The sequence below is a fragment of the Protomyctophum parallelum genome, assembly GCF_964188405.1.
Source record: "Protomyctophum parallelum genome assembly, chromosome: 3".
NCBI classification, from domain to species: domain Eukaryota; kingdom Metazoa; phylum Chordata; class Actinopteri; order Myctophiformes; family Myctophidae; genus Protomyctophum; species Protomyctophum parallelum.
Genome location: NC_139698.1, coordinates 8,192,039 through 8,218,535, shown reverse-complemented (window position 1 = coordinate 8,218,535; position 26,497 = coordinate 8,192,039). Strand labels below are relative to the sequence as shown.

The following is a 26,497-nucleotide window of genomic DNA, read 5'->3' as shown; positions in this document are numbered from 1 at the left end:
GATCATATACTGTACTGTAGCACCTCAGCAAGATGGCCGCCGGGTGAACTACGTCAGAGACTCCGCCTTGAGGCATCAAGCCTTTATCCCATTTTGGGCGGGAACCCCTTTTGGTGTCGGCATCATGTCATGCTTTAGCTATTGAAAAACAGCAGATCTACAAGCTCATATCGCGCCACCGAGTGGCGCGATACGAGCTTGTAGGTCTGCTATTTTTTTTTAAATCGAAGAACGACTGGCATAGAAACATATAGCTTTTTCAGAAAACTGTCAGGATGTAGAAGACATTTTTAGAATCTGATCTCAGGTCAGAATGGGTTAAATATGTCTATGGAGGAGGGTCCCAAACAGTGGCGTGCACAGATAGACACTAGGGGGTGCTAGAGCACCCCCTGCCCTTTTGGCAATGTGCTCTTAAAAAAAAAATAATAATAATTTGTAGTGTGTGGACCATGCGGTGACATTGATCAAATATTGATAAAAAACGCTTCTACTATATTATTTAGGCCCCCCACAATCTAAACCTATGTTTCTATGTCAGTGGTTCTTCGATACTAAAAAAAATAGCAGACCTACAAGCTCGTAGCGCGCCACTCGGTGGCGCGCTACGAGCTTGTAGATCTGCTATTTTTCAATAGCTATATAAAGCACCAAAATGGGTTCCCGCCCCAAAATGCGCTGCACAAGGTGCCCTTTTTTTTCACTTGAGCACCTGCCCCTCTAAATGTCTGTGCACGCCACTGGTCCCAAAGGCAGAGTCATGATCCCCCCCCCCGCCCTCGGTCCCTCTCAACAACCCTTGTTGTTATTACTACACATAGTAGTAAACAAACGTCAGGCTTGGAAATGTAATGTTTATAGAAATAAAAACATCCCCCGTTGTCGTTCAGTTCAGTTACACACGCTGCTGTTCTGCTCTTTCATGTTTCTGCTGCATGCCAAAAAAAAACGACGACGACGACGATGACTCAGCCTAAAAGCATGTTTCCACATCCAGCCACTGTTGTAATTTCCTACTGTTACTGTAAATGTGTCGTCTCACAGTGAAGAAAGAAACCTGCACCTCTCTGTTCACTGTGGATGTTGTTCTGCTCCGTGTTCTAACTTCTCTATAGATGTTACTGCTCTGTGTTTGACAAGTCTGATCCCATCTCTCTCTCTCTGAATAATACCTCCACTTTGGTGAGAGAGAGAGAGAGAGAGAGAGAGAGAGAGAGAGAGAGAGAGAGAGAGAGAGAGAGAGAGAGAGAGACACAGAGACACAGACAGACAGACAGACAGACAGACAGACAGACAGACAGACAGACAGACAGACAGACAGACAGACAGACAGACAGACAGACAGACAGACAGACAGACAGACAGACAGACAGACAGACAGACAGACAGACAGACAGACAGACAGACAGACAGAGACACAGCGAGAGAGAGAGACAGACAGACAGACAGACAGACAGACAGACAGACAGACAGACAGACAGAGAAAGACAGAGAGAGACAGAGTGATAGAGAGATACAGATACAGATAGAGAGAGAGAGATAGAGCGAGAGCGAGAGAGAGAGAAATACTTCCTCTCTCCCCAGTGGAGGTTCCCTCATTTCCATTGGACATGCAGGAATGGCCAGAGTTAGGTCACATGCTCCCGTGAGCCAATGGGAAGTTGAGTCATGTCTGTGTGCATGCGTGTGTGCGCGCGCACGCGCGTGCTGTGTGCATGTGTGTGTTAAAGTCATCAAGTGTTCAGAGAGGACACACAGGCACACACACACACACACACACACACACACACACACACACACACACACACACGCACACGCACGCGTGCGCGCTAAGCGGCATAAAGGACAGACTGATGGGAAACACAGAACTGGCGAAAGACACTCAGTGACATTCATTATAACATTATAACTGTGGAAAACATTTGCCCGAAATAGCTAATCTACAAGCTCCCAACGCAGGGCTTGTTTTTGGGCTAAGTGTCCAGTGGGGAAAAGCAGGGGTCTAGTGCAGAGTGCAGACCCCTGTGGGGCTCCAGTATAAACTAAGTATAGAACATAGATTTTCTCTTATCGTATAACTCGAACTCTAATAAAGTACGTATAACCTCTCGTCTCGTCACAGCTGACCTCAGATCAGTTTCCCCCGGCTTCACAAAGTTGATTCTGAGACACACACAGACAGTACGGGTATTTCCGGGCGTGTCCGAATCCGACCAGAGGCCAATAAAAAAAACAAAAAGTCTTCTAAATCCTAATAACAGTTTTCTGAACAACCTATCTTTCTATGTATGCTCAACCCTTTTCAAGTCAAGGACCCCATAAACGATAATATGTAATTGACCCAGAAGCAAAGATTTTTAGTTTAAAACGCTCTGAAAGAATATATATTATAAGATTTGTACCACATTTTCAAGATTTTTCAAAAACAGCAGATCTACAAGCTCGTAGCACGGCACTCGGTGCCGCGCTATGACCTTGTAGGGACCGTCAGATATCATCATCATATCATCATCATCAAACTATAATTCAGTCAATGTCTGTCTGTCTGAATGTGTGTCTGCAATATCTCACAACGCGTAAGGGCTATAGTATCATAAACTTTCCAAGATGGGACGACACCTGTCAGCAGGAAATTAGTTGGCATCCTACTATAAATGCTCCACGTCTGTCTGTCTGCGTGTGTGTGTGTGTGTGTGTGTGTGTGTGTGTGTGTGATGCAGGTAACTCGTAATTCGACACACGCGTTCCACACCCCCGCAGGGAGTGCAGTGCCCGGCCTCGAGTTGGTCAGACCCACGGTTCTCCAGAACCACCACAAAATGCTCTGCTCAGGCTCTGCCAGTGGGCCTAATCAGCCTAAATCCCCCTCACCTGTGCAATTTCCAGCCTCTGCCTCACTGCCAATTGATTGCCATGGCAACCCCACACCTGACATTGGATTAGCCTACTTCACACACAGGCAGATACAGAGATCTCCATGTGGGACACAGGCAGATACAGAGATCTCCATGTGGGACACAGACAGATACAGAGATCTCCATGTGGGACACAGAAAGATACAGAGATCTCCATGTGAGACACAGGCAGATACAGAGATCTCCATGTGGGACACAGACAGATACAGAGATCTCCATGTGGGACACAGACAGATACAGAGATCTCCATTGTGGGACACAGACAGATACAGAGATCTCCATGTGGGACACAGGCAGATACAGAGATCTCCATGTGGGACACAGACAGATACAGAGATCTCCATGTGGGACACAGGCAGATACAGAGATCTCCATGTGGGACACAGGCAGATACAGAGATCTCCATGTGGGACACAGACAGATACAGAGATCTCCATGTGGGACACAGACAGATACAGAGATCTCCATGTGGGACACAGGCAGATACAGAGATCTCCATGTGGGACACAGGCAGATACAGAGATCTCCATGTGGGACACAGGCAGATACAGAGATCTCCATGTGGGACACAGACAGATACAGAGATCTCCATGTGGGACACAGGCAGATACAGAGATCTCCATGTGGGACACAGGCAGATACAGAGATCTCCATGTGGGACACAGACAGATACAGAGATCTCCATGTGGGACACAGACAGATACAGAGATCTCCATGTGGGACACAGGCAGATACAGAGATCTCCATGTGGGACACAGGCAGATACAGAGATCTCCATGTGGGACACAGACAGATACAGAGATCTCCATGTGGGACACAGGCAGATACAGAGACCTCCATGTGGGACACAGGCAGATACAGAGACCTCCATGTGGGACACAGACAGATACAGAGACCTCCATGTGGGACACAGACAGATACAGAGATCTCCATGTGGGACACAGACAGATACAGAGATCTCCATGTGGGACACAGACAGATACAGAGATCTCCATGTGGGACACAGGCAGATACAGAGATCTCCATGTGGGACACAGACAGATACAGAGATCTCCATGTGGGACACAGGCAGATACAGAGACCTCCATGTGGGACACAGACAGATACAGAGACCTCCATGTGGGACACAGACAGATACAGAGATCTCCATGTGGGACACAGGCAGATACAGAGACCTCCATGTGGGACACAGACAGATACAGAGATCTCCATGTGGGACACAGACAGACAGTTAAAACGGGTGCTATGGTTCCCAGTGGCCGACTGCGACAGGCACGTACAAGTCTAGTAATGATTAAATTGGGGAGAAAACTGGGTAAAAAATGACTCTAAGTTACTCTAACATCGCCATGCTGGCTTGTGGTGGACATTTAAAACTCTATTTTTGCCAAGGACAGACAACAATGAGTAGACAAACACATGAAAGAGTCAAAGGACCATTACAGGTCTGTAACTCTAGTCACTAGAGTAATTAAATGTACCTACTAATGACACTAGAGTCTAGTGTCATTTAATTCATACATATTCATACATATTGTGAAGAAAACCTGCAGACTTACATTCAGTAATTGGGTGTTCTTATGATCACAATAAGAACATTACAGTGGTGTGTAAAAAGTAAAAATTAAATGTAGTAGTCGGTGTACCAACATGTTGATGACCCCTGACCCCTGATGACCCCTGCTCTAAAGCAATAGTTCCCAAACGTGTCAGCCCGTGGCCTAAAACTGAAATATTTGCCCGGGACCCAAACTATAGCGACAATAGCAGATCTACAAGCTCACAACGTGGCGCTTCACTTCACCCCACCTTGTGAGCTTGTAGATCTGCTATTTTCCCACTACTTCTTCTTAAATATTTTAATATATTATTAAATGTTCTGGCGGGGGGGGGGGGGGGGGGGGATCTTTGAATTTTGATATTACATTCATGAAAAGTTTTCCTTTCTTTCGGGGAAATGTTTTGAAGTAATAATATTTAGATGCAAAATGTGTAGGAAGCAAAAACGAAGGGGACCCGTAACAATGCGTCCGCGACCCACAAACGGGTCCCGACCCGCTGTTTGAGAACCAGTGCTCTAAACCAGACGACTCGGCGTTAAATGACACCTGGCCGCATAACGCGTCATCACGGGATGCACGCACACACACACACACACACACACACACACACACACACACACACACACACACACACACACACACACACACACACACACACCACCATCAGGCTTACAGCAGAGTAGATACAACCAGCGGATATCCTCTATCGCTGATTAATTGGGCCGGACAAATCGATCGATATGCCGACACTGATACTACACTGACTGACTGACACTGATATTGCAGTGGAAGTTTCCAGTTGCACAACAACAACAACAACTGTGAATCAGTCAGTGATTCTGGGTGCAGATGTCTGTGAATCTGGGTGCAGATGTCTGTGAGTCTGGGTGCAGATGTCTGTGATTCTGGGTGCAGATGTCTGTGAGTCTGGGTGCAGATGTCTGTGATTCTGGGTGCAGATGTCTGTGAATCTGGGTGCAGATGTCTGTGAGTCTGGGTGCAGATGTCTGTGAATCTGGGTGCAGATGTCTGTGAGTCTGGGTGCAGATGTCTGTGAGTCTGGGTGCAGATGTCAGTGAATCTGGGTGCAGATGTCTGTGAGTCTGGGTGCAGATGTCTGTGAGTCTGGGTGCAGATGTCTGTGAATCTGGGTGCAGATGTCTGTGAGTCTGGGTGCAGATGTCAGTGAATCTGGGTGCAGATGTCTGTGAGTCTGGGTGCAGATGTCAGTGAATCTGGGTGCAGATGTCTGTGAATCTGGGTGCAGATGTCTGTGATTCTGGGTGCAGATGTCTGTGAATCTGGGTGCAGATGTCTGTGATTCTGGGTGAAGATGTCTGTGAGTCTGGGTGCAGATGTCTGTGAATCTGGGTGCAGATGTCTGTGAGTCTGGGTGCAGATGTCAGTGAATCTGGGTGCAGATGTCTGTGAATCTGGGTGCAGATGTCTGTGAGTCTGGGTGCAGATGTCTGTGAGTCTGGGTGCAGATGTCAGTGATTCTGGGTGCAGATGTCTGTGAATCTGGGTGCAGATGTCTGTGAGTCTGGGTGCAGATGTCAGTGAATCTGGGTGCAGATGTCTGTGATTATGGGTGAAGATGTCTGTGAATCTGGGTGCAGATGTCTGTGAGTCTGGGTGCAGATGTCTGTGAGTCTGGGTGCAGATGTCTGTGAGTCTGGGTGCAGATGTCAGTGATTCTGGGTGCAGATGTCTGTGAATCTGGGTGCAGATGTCTGTGAGTCTGGGTGCAGATGTCAGTGAATCTGGGTGCAGATGTCTGTGATTATGGGTGAAGATGTCTGTGAATCTGGGTGCAGATGTCTGTGAGTCTGGGTGCAGATGTCTGTGAATTTGTGAAATTGTGAAAATGTGTGCCAATCAAATCGGTTTTATTAACTTGTCTCTTTGCTTCTGGGGGGGGGGGGGGGGGGATTCCTTGATATGAAATAGTTTAACCCATTCTGACCTGAGATCAGATTCTAAAAATGTCTTCTACATCCTGACAGTTTTCTGAAAAAGCCATATGTTTCCATGTCAGTCCATGTCAGATTTTTCAAAAATAGCAGACCTACAAGCCACTCGGTGGCGCGTTATGAGCTTGTAGGTCTGCTATTTTTCAATAGCTAAAGGGGTTCCCGCCCAAAATGGGTTAAGAACCACTGAAACAGAAACATAATGTTTCTCAGAAAACAGTCATGATTTAGATTCTGGTCTCCCGTGTCTCATTTGGGTTAACCATAAACATCTGGACAGACGAGTGGAAGAAGTGAGGCAGGACAGAGCAGCGGTGGAGCTCCAACAAATACCCACTGGATGCCAGGATGCCTCGTGCTGCAGGCGGGCGCTCGCTGGCGGTCACGACCTTTCATGGGTGACCTGGAAGTCTGTAAATAGACCGTGGGTGGAGCGAAGCTGCACACGCTGCACTGACTTGACCGACATAGTGGGAGATCGCCTTTGGAGTCGTTTTTGGGGTCGTTTTTATGTACAATGGTGTATCAACTTTGTATTTAGGGTTTCTTCCTGGAGGCTGAACCCTTGACAGTCAAACGGGCCAATGAAATAAACAGTAATATAGTGACATCACACTATCAGCCCCTCCCCTAACCCCTCCCCCTTTATCAACTACAGCTGTGGGAGCGGCTTCAGTTCAGGTGGATCACCACCCACCAGGCAAACCAGGCAAACCAGGCATACTTAATGAACCGGTGGGAGTGCCCACATAAAAACAACATTTTAACAAATACTGTACACTTTTTTGAAAAGATTATACCTCCTTATATAACAATAAGACCTGATGATCATGTTTTAGGGTGTAAAAAAATCACGGCACTCCATATTTAAGATGAGCCCATGTTATTCTCCATAGAGAAATTACTTCCGCGAACCAGGGGAATCGAAGGGACGAGCGAGTTACGTCAGGACTTCGGTGCTCGATTAGGTTAAACGCTCCCCAAAACATGTAGTGTCTGTGACACCTCTATAGGGGCCGTGTGTCTGCGTTCCAAGATTTCCACTATAGAAGCTTTGTGATTGGTCCGAACCTTTTATGCCGGCAAATTACTATAACCAATCAGGAAGTAGACAGTAAAATTCAATGCGTTAGTCCTCATCTTTGGAGAAACAAAACTAAAAACAAATAAAACCAAAATCTCCATGACTTCAAGGGTGAATTAAAGGCTTCATCGGGTGTGTAATTGACCAAAAGAAATAGGTCATTTGTTTTGCGTGAACTAATGCGGGTCTGGAGGGTTTAAGTGTTTAAGTATGATTTGACGGCAATCCTTTGAGTGCTTCAGTGGTCATCAGACCCTCGGACGGTGGAAAAACAACACCCGATTCTCTACAGACGGAACCACAACACAGCACTGGTTCTTAAACAGTTTTGGCTCATGTTCAAATATCAATTAAAAGTTAAATCATTAAAAATGTTTTGCTGCTAATATATTGTACACATAGCGTCAAGAACCTCAAAAGGGGTAAAGTGTTTGTTTTGGGCAGCAACTTTTGATTTTTAGTTTTAGTCATAGTCTCTCGAATAGTTTTCATTTAGTTTTAGTGATTTAGTCCCATTTTAGTCACCTGGAATGTCTTGGTGTTGTGTCTAGTTTTAGTCGACTAAATCTACAGGTGATTTAGTCGACTAAAATGTGTTTTGGCGGGTCTTGATGCCGTCCTAATCACTTTATACTTGCTGAAAATAGCCGATCTACAAGCTCACAACGCGTCGCACTGCGACGCGTTGTGAGCTTGTAGATCTGCTATTTTCAGCATGCAACCAAGTGTAGAATGACTTGTGCCTTTTACTTATACTGGATCTCTTGTCCAGTCACTTCCTAACATTTTACTCTAGTTTTTATCTGTTGACGAAATTGTCAACATATTTAGTCATCATAGCATTAATTTAGTTTCCATGTAGTTTTCGTCTGTGAAAAAAGGTAGTCGACGAACATTTTTTCGTCAATGAAATCAACACTGGGTAAAATGCCAAAAGGGGCTAGAGATAAGGAGAGGAGGAGGAGGAGGAGGAGGAGGAGGAGAGGAGTAGTTTTAACTTAAGATATTGTGTATGATGAACTGTGTGTGTGTGTGTGTGTGTGTGTGTGTGTGTGTGTGTGTGTGTGTGTGTGTGTGTGTGTGTGTGTGTGTGTGTGTGTGTGTGTGTGTGTGTGTGTGTGTGTGTGTGTGTGTGTGTGTGTGTGTGTGTGTGTGTGTGTGTGTGTCGAATGGGAGTCATGAGACAGGGAGCGTTGTGCGACTGACTGACTCATGTTGTGGATAACAACCCCAACCTACTACTGTTCAACCTGAGAGAGAGAGAGAGAGAGAGAGAGAGGGGGGGGGGGGGGGGAGATGCCTTATGTAAACCATCAACCTCACTCTTCAGCTGAGCATAATAAACACGTTGAGAGCTTGTAGATCAGCTATTTTCTTCCAAAAGTGCCCTCTTATACGTAATTTCAGCCCCTGCCTCTGTAACCCTCTGCACGTCCCTGAACCTAACCCTGTTGCATCTGGGGGTCCCTGAGCCTGACCCTGTTGCATCTGGGGGTCCCTGAACCTAACCCTGTTGCATCTGGGGGTCCCTGAGCCTGACCCTGTTGCATCTGGGGGTCCCTGAACCTGACCCTGTTGCATCTGGGGGTCCCTGAACCTAACCCTGTTGCATTTAGGGGTCCATAGAGGCATGGAACCCAACCTGATCTGATCTAAATTTATATGGGTTCCCAAACTGTCATGGACCCTTATAGCTATAACATATACAGTATGGAACCCCATATCAAATGATGACAGTGTGTGTGTGTGTGTGTGTGTGTGTGTGTGTGTGTGTGTGTGTGTGTGTGTGTGTGTGTGTGTGTGTGTGTGTGTGTGTGTGTGTGTGTGTGTGTGTGTGTGTGTGTGTGTGTGTGTGTGTGTGTGTGTGTGTGCGTGTGTGAACTCTGTTCTCATATTGGGTGACGGTGCATTAAGGTGACAGCTACATGGCATGACTGTGCTGCATGTGCAATGACACACACACACACACACACACACACACACACACACACACACACACACACACACACACACACACACACACACACACACACACACACACACACACACAGGTCTATAAATAAAGGTCTACATGTGCATAAAGCAGAGTCATCTTCCTGTACTGAGCGTCTGAGCCCATGCGGTGGTTGTAGTGTGTGTAGAGTTTTAACAGTGTCTCTCTGCATGCCTCTGAGTTCTGTCTGCTGTCACTGAGGTCATGTATGGAATATTTCACATCGCACGCATCTTCCTCACCTATTTCATCATCATCATCATCATTATCAATAACTAGTTTTCTTTACCCGGCAATGATGTGCACATGCAGACAAACCATGTGTAGACTGTCTATAGTTATGTGCTCAGTATGCATAGTTTTAGTTTAAGTTATAAGTTACAAAAAAAAAAGTATTCTGAAAGAATATATATTCAAATATTTGTGCCGCATTTTCACGATTTAAAACAAAATAGCAGACCTACAAGCTCGTAGCGCGCCACTCGGTGGCGCGCTATGAGCTTGTAGATCTGATATTTTTCAATAGCTAAAGTATAACATAATGCTTAGTTAAAACACCGAAAACATCACGAGATCTACTGAATGTGTCAAACTGACATTGAGCCTATATGACACACAGTGTGGCTTCCCCCCACTAGGCTACCTTCACATTCAGTAGATCCTGTGATTTATTTGTGGCCAGATGTAATTTCCTGGGGTTTATTAGGGCTATAGTAAATAATAAAAAAATAAATCTCCATAATATTTTGTAAAAAAATACATATTTAGCACCATGCTCGAATGCCCCCGCCCCCCTGTACAAAACAGCTAAAATCCCTAAAACGAAAGAAAGCAGCAAATGGAAAAAAAATAACACTCATCTTTTACTTTCTCTAATAACAACCTAAAACATAAACCTTGGTTGAAAAAAACTAAAGTTGTCCTTTAAGTTCTTTTAATTTGGGGTCCCCCTCATCGACCCTGCATCGTTCCTCGAGCGGGACGCCATAAGGCAGGGTAATCAAATTAACCAACATAGCATCTGTTTAAAAAGAGAAACAGGACCAAGTAAAGAACAACAGGAGAACAAACGGTTGTCATATCAGTGGCGAGCATGAATGGAGCAGGAGGTCAGGTGACAGGAAGGAAATGCACTACATGAAGGGGTACGTCTAAACTGCCACAACACACACACACATAAACACACACGCGCACACACACGCACACACACACACACACACACACACACACACACACACACACACACACACACACACACACACACCAGTCATTAGTCCTACAACTACAACCTATCTCAAACCCTCACCCTAAGCCTAACCTCCCACGAGGCAGCAGCACACCTAAACCTAACCTGAACCCATGTATAACCAATGACCCCTGGAAAACAGTTACTTTTCAGGGGGTGGGGAAATAAAGAAGAAAAAGACAATCTTAGTCACTATTTAGCCACAAGCTCTTGTTAATACTTCACTGCTCACATTCACAACGTGTCGGTGTCGCAATGCGACGTGTTGTGAGCTTGAAAAATAGCAGACCTACAAGCTCATATCGCGCCACCGAGTGGCGCGATACGAGCTTGTAGGTCTGCTATTTTTGAAAAATCGAAGAACGACTGACATTTTTAGAATCTGATCTCAGGTCAGAATGGGTTAATCAGACCCAGTGTGTGTCCAGTGGAAACCTCGTATGAATCTGATCTCAGGTCAGTTGAGTCTACAAACATGTGTCTGTCACAGCCCTGAAACTGCGAGGTCGGGGTTTGATCCCCGGCCAGGTCATACCAAGGACTATAAAAATGGGACCCAACAATGCCTTCCTGTTTGGCACTCAGCATCAATGAGTTGGATTGGGGGGTCAAGTCAACTACGGTCAAAGAAAATGATTCCCGAGCGCGGCACGGCTGCAGCTCACCGCTCCAAGAGATGCGTCAAATGTGGAGAACAAATTTCACTGCGGTGACGTGTGTGACAAATCGTACGACTTTGACAACTTTCAGACAAATCTTGAACAAAAAGTGAAACATATTGAATATTCTTCGAACTTTTTTAACAGCACAAATCTGGTACGGGCTGGTTCCTGGCACTTAAAACATTCTTAGATTGGGATTATAGGGACAAATACATAATTATTCATTTAGGGGTCCATGACAATGAAAATATTTGAGAGACACCGGTTTAAACAACATTAGGAAGTAAGGCAACAATAGTAAGCTACAACACTTCAGAAACAAGCCCCCCACAAAACACCACCCCGCAACAACCTAATATTTACAAGCCACTTCACAGAAGAACAAGCATTCTGGGAAGGGAACCCCTGCATTTGGAGGTGTATATAGGTGCCAATATGGCCGCCAGACTACTAGTCACGCCCACCATTAGGAACACATAAAAACCAGGGCTGCAGCACAACTAATCATTCTTCTAACAGAATCTTGCCTGAAGAAGGACCAAATGTGGTTTACAATATGTCGGAGAAACGGGTAAAACAATAGGTACAAGGCTGGGACAACACAGGTACAATATTAACAATGGAAAAAAGACAACCACAAGGTTTGTGCAACATTTCATGGCTCATGGCATTGAAGCTCTAAAATGCGCTGGACTTCAACACAATCCCAACTGGACAGTAGGACAAAGACGTTTTAATGAAAAACTGTGGATTAAGAACCTAAACACGGATTTTCCTGGAGGCTTAAACATGCCTAAAATCAGATCTTGAACACAACAAAACTTAAACTCAGGATTAAACTGGAGAAATCTAAAAATGACGTCATGAACGTCCGCCATGAAAGTGCTGCAGTTCCTCTTCTCGCCAGTAGTAGGTATAGTGGCAGCTTCAACGTTGGCTATATAGCCTCACTGGGGGCTTGTGTGCAGCAGCTGCAGCCAAGGACGTATCTACAGTACAACTACTGTATGTGTATGCGTGTCTGGAGGAGTCAACCTTTTAACCCATTCTGACCTGAGATCAGATTCACACGAGGTTTCCCACTGGACACACACTGGTCTGATGAACCCATTCTGACCTGAGATCAGATTCTAAAAATGTCAGTCGTTCTTCGATTTTTCAAAAATAGCAGACCTACAAGCTCGTATCGCGCCACTCGGTGGCGCGATATGAGCTTGTAGATCTGCTATTTTTAAATAGCTAAAGCATAACATGATGCCAACACCAAAATGGGTGCCCGTTCAGAATGGGTTAATTAGTTTCACATTTTTTAATTGAGTTCTGCTGGACAGAATCTATGTTCTATCTAAGCAGCTGCATGAGAGTCTCATGATGAGACTCCTGTGCATAGAGCTCACTTGTTGATCTTGCCAAAAGGTACAGAAGGGTTTGTTCAGAAACAGGGGGTCAGCTCTTCGGAAAAACAGAGCAGGAGAGAGAACGCATTCATCATCTTCAATTACATTTTTTATCAATTTAGTGTTTTCGTACGTTTCGATTCATCACTTCCAATAGTAGGCCTACTTGCAGTGGCCTACTTGCAGTGGCCCCCCACCGTACGTACAAAAGTCACTCTTGTCCAGAGCACGAACACACACAAATACATTTAAATCAACTAAGTACTTCCCCTTCTCACACTCATTGGATTAGGGACACCTTGTACTGTGTAAAACTGGAGAAGATTAGACTCTCCTTGAATGGTTCTTCCGATAGGTTTGGGAGGATATGGGGTCCATTCTTTCAATTCATTCAGAATTTGAATCCGTCTCTGCTTGGGGATGAGTGAGGTCTGCTGGACTTTTGATTTAAAAGTAGCCTATACTGTGATGGGATTGCTGTGATGTAATGCGGATTATGGATGTATCATGTACAGTACCTATGATTGTTTATAGGATGTTGTTGTGTACTGTTGTTTTGTCTGTTTTTGTCTGCCTTTTACTTTTCAACTTTTACTGATCCTGTATTTAAGGTTTGTTTGTCTTGTTTCCTGTTGTCTTTTTTCTTTGGGGTGAAAATTCAATGTGTCTACTCTTGTCATGTCATAATTGTGGGGTTTATTTAAGAGAAGCTGTTAATGCCACCATTTATTATTTTTCAACTCCTGTATTTAAATAATGCTTCTGTGAAAAAACCAATAAACAAAGTTATAAAAAAATAAAGAAAATCAACTAAGTAAAAGCCCAGACGGTTAGCTCAACCGTCTGGGCACCTAGGCTGCCAGACCGGCCGGCCGGACGGACGGCGTGCCGCGGGTTCGACTCCCAAGCCCCAACGGCGTGTCACTCCCCATCTCTCTCGCCCTTTCCTGTCTGCTGTCTGTCCCCTATATAGGCTTAAACATTAAAACTAAATCAACTAAGTTAGTTATTAAGTTGGTTTTAGTGAATAGATGTTTGAATATTCTCAAGGTTATAGCGCTATAGAATGTATCTGTGCTCTTACATTCATGCATTCCAAATACACAGCCATAGATCGGTCCTGTCTGTTAGCAGACTGACGTTTTGGGGACTAGTTTCATATTCATTGAAAAGTTCCGGCAGGAAACGTGTGTATAGTAATAAAAAATATCTCCACTTGTCTACAAGCTGCACACGGACGGCAGGAAGTTATGAATTTGGAAATTGGAATACATGAAACCAAGAGTCACTTGTCCAACGGACAAGTACGTTCTTAATGCACTTTTAAAGATGTATTACTTGTCCCGGACATCATGACAAGCCTTAAATTAATGTCAAGCTCTTACAAAGCCAGTTTTCACATTAACTCACGTGAATTCCATTTGTACAACGTAGCCTACAGACAGTGCACGGTGGACCCACTTCAATGAACTAAAAACGTTTATATTAAAATGACACAGCGGCCAAACAGTTCCAAGTACATCCTTGCATGCAGGCAGTGACAGTAACAGTACACTACTGTACTGTACTGTACTGTAGTCTACCTCTTAATGGTTTTTTGGGGGGCAGCTGTTGTTGTTGTTGATGATTTTACCAGTGTGAAACTTATACAATTAATTAACTACTCACCTAATGCCGCCGCCATAGCGGTTCCACCATGTTTAACGTAATTCCAAAGTGTGTACAACATTGTTTAAGTCAAAGATGCATGGTTTTCATACAGTATGGTAAATATATGAACTTTGGCTACAGTAAATGCATGTGTTTAATCCACCAACCACTTCCTGTTTACATCTGCAGCATCACTGTCATGGCAGTTGTCTACAACCGCAACAGACTTCCTCTTCCTCTTCAAAATAAGAGCCACTTGTAATGATTAGTCAAAACTATAGCTTTATTTCACAGACAGCTTTAAGTGAACTTGCAGGATGTATAGATAGACATTCATAGCACCCTGAGAGTTGACTGTTGATAGCGTAAAATTTAAACCAAATGGAATGGAATTTTACACTATCGACAGTTAAAGATCTATAAGGGTCCATTTGGTTACCCTTAGTAGTTCTGGAGTAGTTCCAACGGATTGTGTGGCCCCGGCTGGGTCGCCTGAGTGAGGGGTAACCGTATGATGTTGGAAGACCCGAAACCCCGTTGACCTCAGGATACATCACTGAGGACACGTCCCAGATGAAACCCCGTTGACCTCAGGATACATCACTGAGGACACGTCCCAGATGAAACCCCGTTGACCTCAGGATACATCACTGAGGACACATCCCAGATGAAACGCCGTTGACCTCAGGATACATCACTGAGGACACGTCCCAGATGAAACCCCGTTGACCTCAGGATACATCACTGAGGATACGTCCCAGGTGCATCCATGCCATGTATATTTAGTTATATATACATATAGACATGCCTGTCTCTCAAGACACTAAGACAGGCATGTTGGCGACTTGCCAGCGCACACAGCATTCAAATGCTTCTGAAATATATTTTAGTGCCTTCTCTGGTGCACACATGTCAAACACACCCACTCACCCACACACGCACACGCACACACACACGCACACGCACACACACACACACACACACACACACACACACACACACACACACACACACACACACACACACACACACACACACACACACACTCACGCAGTGAACCACTTTCAGGCCAGGGAGGCCCTGAAAATGCCAGTGTGTCACCCCAGTTTCGGACCTAAACTGTGCGTGTGTGAGTGCATGCGTGTGTGTGTGCGTGCATGCGTGCGTGCATGCGTGCGTGCATGCGTGCATGTGAACTACATGGATATAGACTACACTATAACGACTGCATGAGGTCAGTACAGGAAGTTGACTTGGCTTTATGCACATGGTGTATAGAGCATTAGCCTAGCTGGGTTCCAGGCTGATTCGCGTGCTACTCAGTCTGGACAGTCTCCTATCCTCCTGAACAGGTAGGCGGGACATATGAAGGTTGAAATGGAACCATGGCTTTCGGAGGAAAAACACCAGTTTGACGTTGTATCAATGCGCACTGCGCAGCTACTGATTGTTGTCCTGCTGCAACGTCCCCTTATCATTCACTAAAGTCACCCCACACAGCTACTGCTGTTGTCCTGCAACGTCCCCTTATCATTCACTAAACTCACCCCACACAGCTACTGCTGTTGTCCTGCAACGTCCCCTTATCATTCACTAAACTCACCCCACACAGCTACTGCTGTTGTCCTGTGACGTCCCCTTATCGTTCACTAAACTCACCCCACACAGCTACTGCTGTTGTCCTGTGACGTCCCCTTATCATTCACTAAACTCACCCCACACAGCTACTGCTGTTGTCCTGTGACGTCCCCTTATCGTTCACTAAACTCACCCCACACAGCTACTGCTGTTGTCCTGCTGCAACGTCCCCTTATCGTTCACTAAACTCACCCCACACAGCTACTGCTTTTGTCCTGCTGCAATGTCCCCTTATCATTCACTAAACTCACCCTACACAGCTACTGCTGTTGTCCTGCAACGTCCCCTTATCGTTCACTAAACTCACCCCACACAGCTACTGCTGTTGTCCTGCAACGTCCCCTTATCATTCACTAAACTCACCCCACACAGCTACTGCTGTTGTCCTGCGACGTCCCCTTATCATTCACTAAACTCACCCCACACAGCTACTGCTGTTGTCCTGCGACGTCCCCTTATCATTCACTAAACTCACCCCACACAGCTACTGCTTTTGTCCTGCAACGTCCCCTTATCATTCACTAAACTCACCCCACACAGCTACTGCTGTTGTCCTGCGACGTCCCCTTATCATTCACTAAACTCACCCCACACAGCTACTGCTTTTGTCCTGCAACGTCCCCTTATCGTTCACTAAACTCACCCCACACAGCTACTGCTTTTGTCCTGCAACGTCCCCTTATCGTTCACTAAACTCACCCCACACAGCTACTGCTGTTGTCCTGAGACGTCCCCTTATCGTTCACTAAACTCACCCCACACAGCTACTGCTGTTGTCCTGCTGCCATGTCCCCTTATCATTCACTAAACTCACCCCACACAGCTACTGCTGTTGTCCTGAGACGTCCCCTTATCATTCACTAAACTCACCCTACACAGCTACTGCTGTTGTCCTGAGACGTCCCCTTATCGTTCACTAAACTCACCCCACACAGCTACTGCTGTTGTCCTGAGACGTCCCCTTATCGTTCACTAAACTCACCCCACACAGCTACTGCTGTTGTCCTGCGACGTCCCCTTATCGTTCACTAAACTCACCCCACACACACACAGCTACTGCTGTTGTCCTGCATCATTCACAAAATAATCACAGAAAAGCAACAGTAGAAGTGCAACAGTGAAGGCTGTGAACACTGCTCTCATATTGAGTGACAGCTATAGTGCATTGAAGTGACAATGGTACAGCATGTGCTGCATGTTATGACACTTCAGAACACAGCACTATAGGTCAAACAGAGTCAGGGTGCTGCTATCGTCTACTCTGTTATATTGTGCATGATGTTGGCTCACTGGAAATACTAATATAATAATAATAATTATAATTATAATAATACAAATATAAACAACCAACCAGGCAGGCACACACACACACACACACACAAAGCTACTTAACCCATTCTGACCTGAGATCAGATTCATACGAGGTTTCCACCGGACACACACTGGTCTGATGAACCCATTCTGACCTGAGATCAGATTAAAAAAAATGTCGATTTTTCAAAAATAGCAGACCTACAAGCTCGTATCGCGCCACTCGGTGGCGCGATATGAGCTTGTAGATCTGCTATTTTTAAATAGCTAAAGCATAACATGATGCTGACACCAAAATGGGTGCCCGTTCAGAATGGGTTAAGGAAGTGGTTGCACCACTTAAAAATAGAACATGAACCTTAATTACAGTATATCATTAGTATCATTAGTATCCTATAAACCCTAACCTTTCCCTTGACGAAAGCTATGCCCGTGTGGCGTGCAGTGAACAGATATTTTGAGGGGCAGGTGCTCAAGTGAAAAAAGCAGGGCACCTTGTGCAGAGCGTGGATCCGCCGGCTGCCTTATATTAATAATAGTGTGTGAGATTTATAGATTTTGGGGGCATAAGTAATATATTTAATATATTACTTATGCCCCCAAAATCTATCAATTCTGGATTAAGAGAGTCTAATAGACTCTTTTAATCCAGAATTGATCGATGTCACCATGGGCCACATATACTGTACACTGTACAAAACAAAAATACATTAACCCATTCTGGGCGGGAACCCCTTTTGGTTCCAAGCATTATGTTGCACTTTGGCTATTGAAAAATAGCAGATCTACAAGCTCATAGCGCGGCACCGAGTGCCGGCCTACGAGCTTGTAGGTCTGCTATTTTTGAAAAATCGTGAAAATGTAGTGCAAATCTTTGAATATACATTCTTTCAGAGCCAACGTTTTTAACTCAAATCTTTGCTTCTTTGGGGTGTCCCTGGAACAACATATTTTCAGATGGGGGTCGGCGGCCAATTATTCTGGGGGTCCTTGAGATGAAATATAGAGAACCACTGACATAGAAACATGGGTTTTTCAGAAGAATGTCTAAACGGGTTAAGAAAATAACTTTCAAAAGGACACTTTGCTGTCCAGAGGGCAAAAGGGCAGGTGCTGGAGCAGCACTATGGTCTGACAGACAGATACAAGATACAAGATACAATTACAATTACAATTTAGGCATTTAGCAGACGCTCTTAATCCAGAGCGACTTACAATAATCAAGAACAAAAGCATGGGAATACATCACAAAAGCATTTATCATAAAACATGCGTAAGCTAAGAAAGTAACAGTGGAATATCTATATTATGAGACTATACATATAAACTATATATATATACTACTATGCTATACATATGTACTATGGCGTGCTATGACTATATACAATGCAATTATAGTGCCGTCTACATAACATGCTATAAGTCTGTATCAGATGCTATCTAAGTCTACAGAAGTGCTATCTAAGGGGGTAGGGTAAGTGCTATGGGCCATGATGGAGTCTAAGTCTAAGATAGAGAGACCCGATTCAAACTCGGGCTACACAAAGCTACACATAGGCATTGTGTGCATTCTTATTCACCATTAAAAACAGCCCTAAAACTGACCTTCTGCACTAGGACACCATATCTACAGTACACTGATTGAGAGAGAGGGATTGCATTGTGTTTTTGGTTCTTCTGATAGTATGTGACAGGCAAGACTGACAGCGCCTTGTCTCATAACATGTGTTACATAATGTGTAGTTAATTAGTCCAAGCCGACAGCGTCACGTGGTTATATGGCCTTAACTTACGCTGATGTCCCCCCAGTACATAGAATAACGTGTGATTCTGTCCAATCTGTGTGGTAGAGCAGGGGTGGGAAACGTTGATGATGGAGAGGGCCACTATATTTCCACACTCACTCCAGAGCTACAAGCTCAAAAGCTCAAAACAAGCTCAAAAGCTCAAAAACGCGTCGCACTGCGGCGCATTTTTAGCTTGTAGATCTGCTATTTTTTGCTATATTCGAATTGAATTCTTGAATAATTTTCGCTATGTTTGAATTGGAATCCTGAAGATTGACATTTTTTATGTAATTTTCAAATGCCTTTAATTAGGCTATACTTGTGTTGAGCATTGAGCTACTAATACTAGTGAAACCAATATTATATCAGTATTCTGATATTAACCTAAGGGCCACATTAACCCATTCTGACCGGGCACCCATTTTGGTGTTGGCATCATGTTGTGCTTTAGCTATTGAAAAATAGCAGATCTACAAGCTCATATCGCGCCACCGAGTGGCGCGATACGAGCTTGTAGGTCTGCTATTTTTGAAAAATCGAAGACACTTTTAGAATCTGATCTCAGGTCAGAATGGGTTAATAATGAAACTGTCAGGATGTAATAGACATTTTTAGAATCTGATCTCAGGTCAGAATGGGTTAAGTGAAGGTGGGGGCCGCATGTGGCCCCCGCGCCGCCAGTTGCCCATGTATGTGGTAGAGTATGTTAATACAACAGAACTTATACAATTGGTTTTGTTGTATTTGGACTCCCTGCTCTTCTATTGAGACATTTAGATGACCAGTGTCAAAGGTCACGTCTCACCTAGACACACAGAATCTGACACGAGTTTTGACATGATGGTCAAGATTCAATTTATCCACTCGAGCAAGCAGGCAGGCAGGTACAAATGTCACCACTTGTGCGGCAAACCGGGGGGTCCGTGTGGGGGTCCCTCCCTGGGGGTCCCTCCCTGGGGGTCCCCGGAACATCCAGAGCCCCAGGAACAGCCCAGGGCTCGTACTCAGTGTTGGGGAAGTTACTTTTAAAAAGTAAGGAATTATAGTTATCGTTACTTATCTAAAAAAGCAATTTGTTACTTTACTTTACATGAAATTATGAAAGTAACTACTTTACTTTACTTTACTTTACTTTACTTTAAAAAATAATAATATAAAAAACGATTTAAAAGAAGGTTTTTTGTTCTGTCGCACAGTAAGAGAAAACACAACCCCCTCCTAACATTATGAAATGTAGTGGAACAATAAAACATGTTCAGGAATTTTGACAGGCATCTTTATTGTAGCCTCAACTTGCCTTCAAAACAATTAAACAAATGGTGCTGTCAGTGCAATATGAAGAAAATAATAATCAAATAAAATGAGTACACTCTTTTTAGACACATATTTTGAAAAGGTTTTTCTGCACATTGGCCCACCATGTTCACCACACTGCCTCTCCTCTCCTCAACCACACCATGTTCACCACACTGCCTCTCCTCTCCTCAACCACACCATGTTCACCACACTGCCTCTCCTCTCCTCAACCACACCATGTTCACCACACTGCCTCTCCTCTCCTCAACCACACCATGTTCACCACACTGCCTCTCCTCCTCAACCACACCATGTTCACCACACTGCCTCTCCTCTCCTCAACCACACCATGTTCACCACACTGCCTCTCCTCCTCAACCACACCATGTTCACCACACTGCCTCTCCTCTCCTCAACCACACCATGTTCACCACACTGCCTCTCCTCCTCAACCACACCATGTTCACCACACTGCCTCTCCTCCTCAACCACACCATGTTCACCACACTGCCTCTCCTCTCCTCAACCACACCATGTTCACCACACTGCCTCTCCTCTCCTCAACCACACCATGTTCACCACACTGCCTCTCCTCTCCTCAACCACACCATGTTCACCACACTGCCTCTCCTCTCCTCCTCAACCACACCATGTTCACCACACTGCCTCTCCTCTCCTCAACCACACCATGTTCACCACACTGCCTCTCCTCTCCTCAAACACACCATGTTCACCACACTGCCTCTCCTCTCCTCAACCACACCATGTTCACCACACTGCCTCTCCTCCTCAACCACACCATGTTCACCACACTGCCTCTCCTCTCCTCAACCACACCATGTTCACCACACTGCCTCTCCTCCTCAACCACACCATGTTCACCACACTGCCTCTCCTCCTCAACCACACCATGTTCACCACACTGCCTCTCCTCCTCAACCACACCATGTTCACCACACTGCCTCTCCTCTCCTCAACCACACCATGTTCACCACACTGCCTCTCCTCTCCTCAACCACACCATGTTCACCATGCTGCCTCTCCTCCTCCTCAACCACACCATGTTCACCACACTGCCTCTCCTCTCCTCAACCACACCATGTTCACCACACTGCCTCTCCTCTCCTCAACCACACCATGTTCACCACACTGCCTCTCCTCTCCTCAACCACACCATGTTCACCACACTGCCTCTCCTCTCCTCAACCACACCATGTTCACCACACTGCCTCTCCTCTCCTCCTCAACCACACCATGTTCACCACACTGCCTCTCCTCTCCTCAACCACACCATGTTCACCACACTGCCTCTCCTCCTCCTCAACCACACCATGTTCACCACACTGCCTCTCCTCTCCTCCTCAACCACACCATGTTCACCATGCTGCCTCTCCTCTCCTCCTCAACCACACCATGTTCACCACACTGCCTCTCCTCTCCTCAACCACACCATGTTCACCACACTGCCTCTCCTCTCCTCAACCACACCATGTTCACCACACTGCCTCTCCTCTCCTCAACCACACCATGTTCACCACACTGCCTCTCCTCTCCTCAACCACACCATGTTCACCACACTGCCTCTCCTCTCCTCAACCACACCATGTTCACCACACTGCCTCTCCTCTCCTCCTCAACCACACCATGTTCACCACACTGCCTCTCCTCTCCTCAACCACACCATGTTCACCACACTGCCTCTCCTCTCCTCAACCACACCATGTTCACCACACTGCCTCTCCTCTCCTCCTCAACCACACCATGTTCACCACACTGCCTCTCCTCTCCTCAACCACACCATGTTCACCACACTGCCTCTCCTCTCCTCAACCACACCATGTTCACCACACTGCCTCTCCTCTCCTCAACCACACCATGTTCACCACGCTGCCTCTCCTCTCCTCAACCACACCATGTTCACCACACTGCCTCTCCTCTCCTCAACCACACCATGTTCACCACACTGCCTCTCCTCCTCAACCACACCATGTTCACCACACTGCCTCTCCTCTCCTCAACCACACCATGTTCACCATGCTGCCTCTCCTCTCCTCAACCACACCATGTTCACCACACTGCCTCTCCTCTCCTCAACCACACCATGTTCACCACACTGCCTCTCCTCTCCTCAACCACACCATGTTCACCACACTGCCTCTCCTCTCCTCCTCAACCACACCATGTTCACCACACTGCCTCTCCTCTCCTCAACCACACCATGTTCACCACACTGCCTCTCCTCTCCTCAACCACACCATGTTCACCACACTGCCTCTCCTCTCCTCAACCACACCATGTTCACCACACTGCCTCTCCTCCTCAACCACACCATGTTCACCACACTGCCTCTCCTCTCCTCAACCACACCATGTTCACCACACTGCCTCTCCTCTCCTCCTCAACCACACCATGTTCACCACACTGCCTCTCCTCTCCTCCTCAACCACACCATGTTCACCACACTGCCTCTCCTCTCCTCAACCACACCATGTTCACCACACTGCCTCTCCTCTCCTCAACCACACCATGTTCACCACACTGCCTCTCCTCTCCTCAACCACACCATGTTCACCACACTGCCTCTCCTCTCCTCAACCACACCATGTTCACCACACTGCCTCTCCTCTCCTCAACCACACCATGTTCACCACACTGCCTCTCCTCTCCTCCTCAACCACACCATGTTCACCACACTGCCTCTCCTCTCCTCAACCACACCATGTTCACCACACTGCCTCTCCTCTCCTCAACCACACCATGTTCACCACACTGCCTCTCCTCTCCTCAACCACACCATGTTCACCACACTGCCTCTCCTCTCCTCCTCAACCACACCATGTTCACCACACTGCCTCTCCTCTCCTCCTCAACCACACCATGTTCACCACACTGCCTCTCCTCCTCAACCACACCATGTTCACCACACTGCCTCTCCTCTCCTCAACCACACCATGTTCACCACACTGCCTCTCCTCTCCTCAACCACACCATGTTCACCACACTGCCTCTCCTCTCCTCCTCAACCACACCATGTTCACCACACTGCCTCTCCTCTCCTCCTCAACCACACCATGTTCACCACACTGCCTCTCCTCTCCTCAACCACACCATGCATGCACTGCCTCTCCTCTCCACACCATGCGCTGCCTCTCCCCTCCACACCATGTTCACCATGCTGCCTCTCCTCTCCTCAACCACACCATGCACTGCCTCTCCCCTCCACACCATGTTCACCACACTGCCTCTCCTCTCCTCAACCACACCATGCGCTGCCTCTCCCCTCCACACCATGTTCACCACACTGCCTCTCCTCTCCTCAACCACACCATGCGCTGCCTCTCCCCTCCACACCATGTTCACCACACTGCCTCTCCTCTCCTCAACCACACCATGCATGCACTGCCTCTCCCCTCAACACCATGCACTGCCTCTCCCCTCAACACCATGCACTGCCTCTCCCCTCAACACCATGCACTGCCTCTCCCCTCCACACCATGCACTGCCTCTCCTCAACCACACCATGCGCTGCCTCTCCCCTCCACACCATGCACTGCCTCTCCTCAACCACACCATGCGCTGCCTCTCCTCAACCACACCATGCGCTGCCTCTCCCCTCCACACCATGCACTGCCTCTCCTCAACCACACCATGCGCTGCCTCTCCCCTCCACACCATGCACGTTCGTCCGTGGTCAGTCGGCTCAGCTCGGCAGCTGGCGGACAGAAATAGCGGAAAGAGCCAAACCTCTGTTTCCCAACGGCCCCAGATGGGCGGGGTCAGGCAGCAAATCATTTACAACAAAAGCTACTAACACACTAGCCTTGACAAACATAACACGTTGTTAACTTATTATTGAGATGGGTTTACAGTGCAACCCGAGCATGACGCCTTGTATCATGATATTAACAGTGTCTTGTTTTTAGGCTACTACACAAAAATGTACAAGATTCAGAGAGGGTTCCCAAAAAATGACAAAAGTCAAAAAAAACATGAGAGTGACAGCTATAACGGCAACACAACAGTTGTTTAAATATTGACCACTTAAAGCCCTATAGCCTAGTCAATCGGCAAGCTTGCGTTCTGTTATTTTGTCTGTTTTCCTTAATGATTGACCATTTATTTTGACTATAAGGACATCACATGGCACGGAGAAAAAAACCAGGTTTAATAAAGTTAACGTTTTTTTGGGGGGGCTAGATCTCAGAGTGAGATGAGACTCTGATCCCATGATGGACGTTATTATTTAGCATCCACAACGTTACTACCCTCCTCATGTGTGACGTCGACACGTGCTTAAATTAATCAGACCGGTGTGTGTCCAGTGGAAACCTCGCATGAATCTGATCTCAGGTCAGAATGGGTTAAAGACCACGTGTTTCTCAAAGCCTGGCCCGGGGACCGTCCAGGGGTCCAAATAATAGACCTGTGACTGTATAATAAGAAAGTTACAGTACTGTAGATTGATTTGGGTTCAAACTGGTGCAGACGGACTCTAGTCTCTCTCATTATTATAACTGAGCCGTAAAGTGAAAGGGTCGGAGCTCGACCATAATATGAACTCAAACCGAACCTGACCACACACTCACACTCACACACACGCATACACACACGCATACACGCACACACACACACACACACACACACACACACACACACACACACACACACACACACACACACACACACACACACACACAGAGTCACAGAGTCAGTGTCAGTCTCACACTACTATTAGCGGATTTAGCGCCGGTAATCCCGGTAGCCTACTTACTTTTTGCGTCCGTTGTGTCGGAGACTAAACCACTTGGCTGGAACTATCTCTTCTTCTTCTTCACAGTCAGTATCAAACAGAATATAAAGTATAGCCCAACAATAGGCTATATATAATTATAACGGTCCAGTTAGCACTTATAGTAGCCTATAATAAATCCGTTAGTCCGTCCTGTCGATCCGGTTAAACCCTGAATAACGGTCCGGTATTAACGGTTCACTTCACAGTTCCGTCCGGATCGAGAGTCCGGTCCAGGTGTTGCTTTGCTGTGTACCGGACTTTAAAGTTAACCGTCCGGACCGGATCACTTCTTCCATTCTTTTCTTCTGCATCCGAATCTTCCCTTCAGAAGTAAAAACATGGTTTTATACAAAAAATAATAATAATATATACAATCTATATAACTAACGTGGTAGTGGGATAGCGCGAGACTTGTATTACTATAGCTCTTATTAACGCATGATTAATTCATATTAGTCCGTGGTGCTGGTGCTGGTGGTGGTCTCCTCTCCCGGCTGGTTCTTTTAGGGTCTTTTCTTATGGTCCTTTTCCCGGAGAGGAGAGCTTGTTCACCGGGGGAGAGGAGGAGGAGAGGTCGGCCCGGTGTGGAGGAGAACGGAGAGGAGAGGAGAGGAGTGAAAAGTAGAGAGAGAGAGAGAGAGAGAGAGAGAGAGAGAGAGAGAGAGAGAGAGAGAGAGAGAGAGAGAGAGAGAGAGAGAGAGGAGGAGCTCGAGCAGAACGGGGGAGTACCGGTGCTACAGTGAGACTGGTGACCTGTCGAATCCTGTGACCGCTGCTGCAAGATTGCGAGATATTATATATGCCTATTATAGGCCCATTATATATTACAAATAAATTAATCCAAGAATGAAACGAGACAGAAGACTTTAACCTTTAAACTATGACAGCTACTGATGAAGACAAAATTATGTTATAAATTAAACTATAGGCTATATGTATAGGCCTAGGCTGAGGCCACTCCACCAACCGACCTCTTCAACCATGCCCATTTTGATAGGTTGGAATGGCTTAGGGTTGACGACAGAGTACAGCATCTTGGGCCTATAGTCTACGATTCGCTACACCCCTATAAGAAGAAAGATATACGCATGTACCTGCATGTCAAAATAGAAAATACTTCCTTCATGTCAACGAAGTCCACACTCACAAACCAAAGTCCATACAGTTCAACAATCCATGTGCGACCCCAGA

The 26,497-nt window shown here is 46.1% G+C and overlaps 1 protein-coding gene across 1 annotated transcript in view; it reads right to left on the bottom strand.

Annotated features, from left to right (window-relative positions):
- The window catches only part of cers2b (ceramide synthase 2b), a 54,156-nt gene extending 28,271 nt beyond the window's left edge, over positions 1 to 25,885 (bottom strand). Inside the window, exon 1 of the mRNA XM_083761118.1 lies at positions 25,286 to 25,885. The gene's annotated coding sequence lies outside the window, so the exon portion shown is untranslated. The remainder of the gene's footprint in view (positions 1 to 25,285) is intronic.
- Between the last annotated feature and the right edge of the window lie 612 nt (positions 25,886 to 26,497).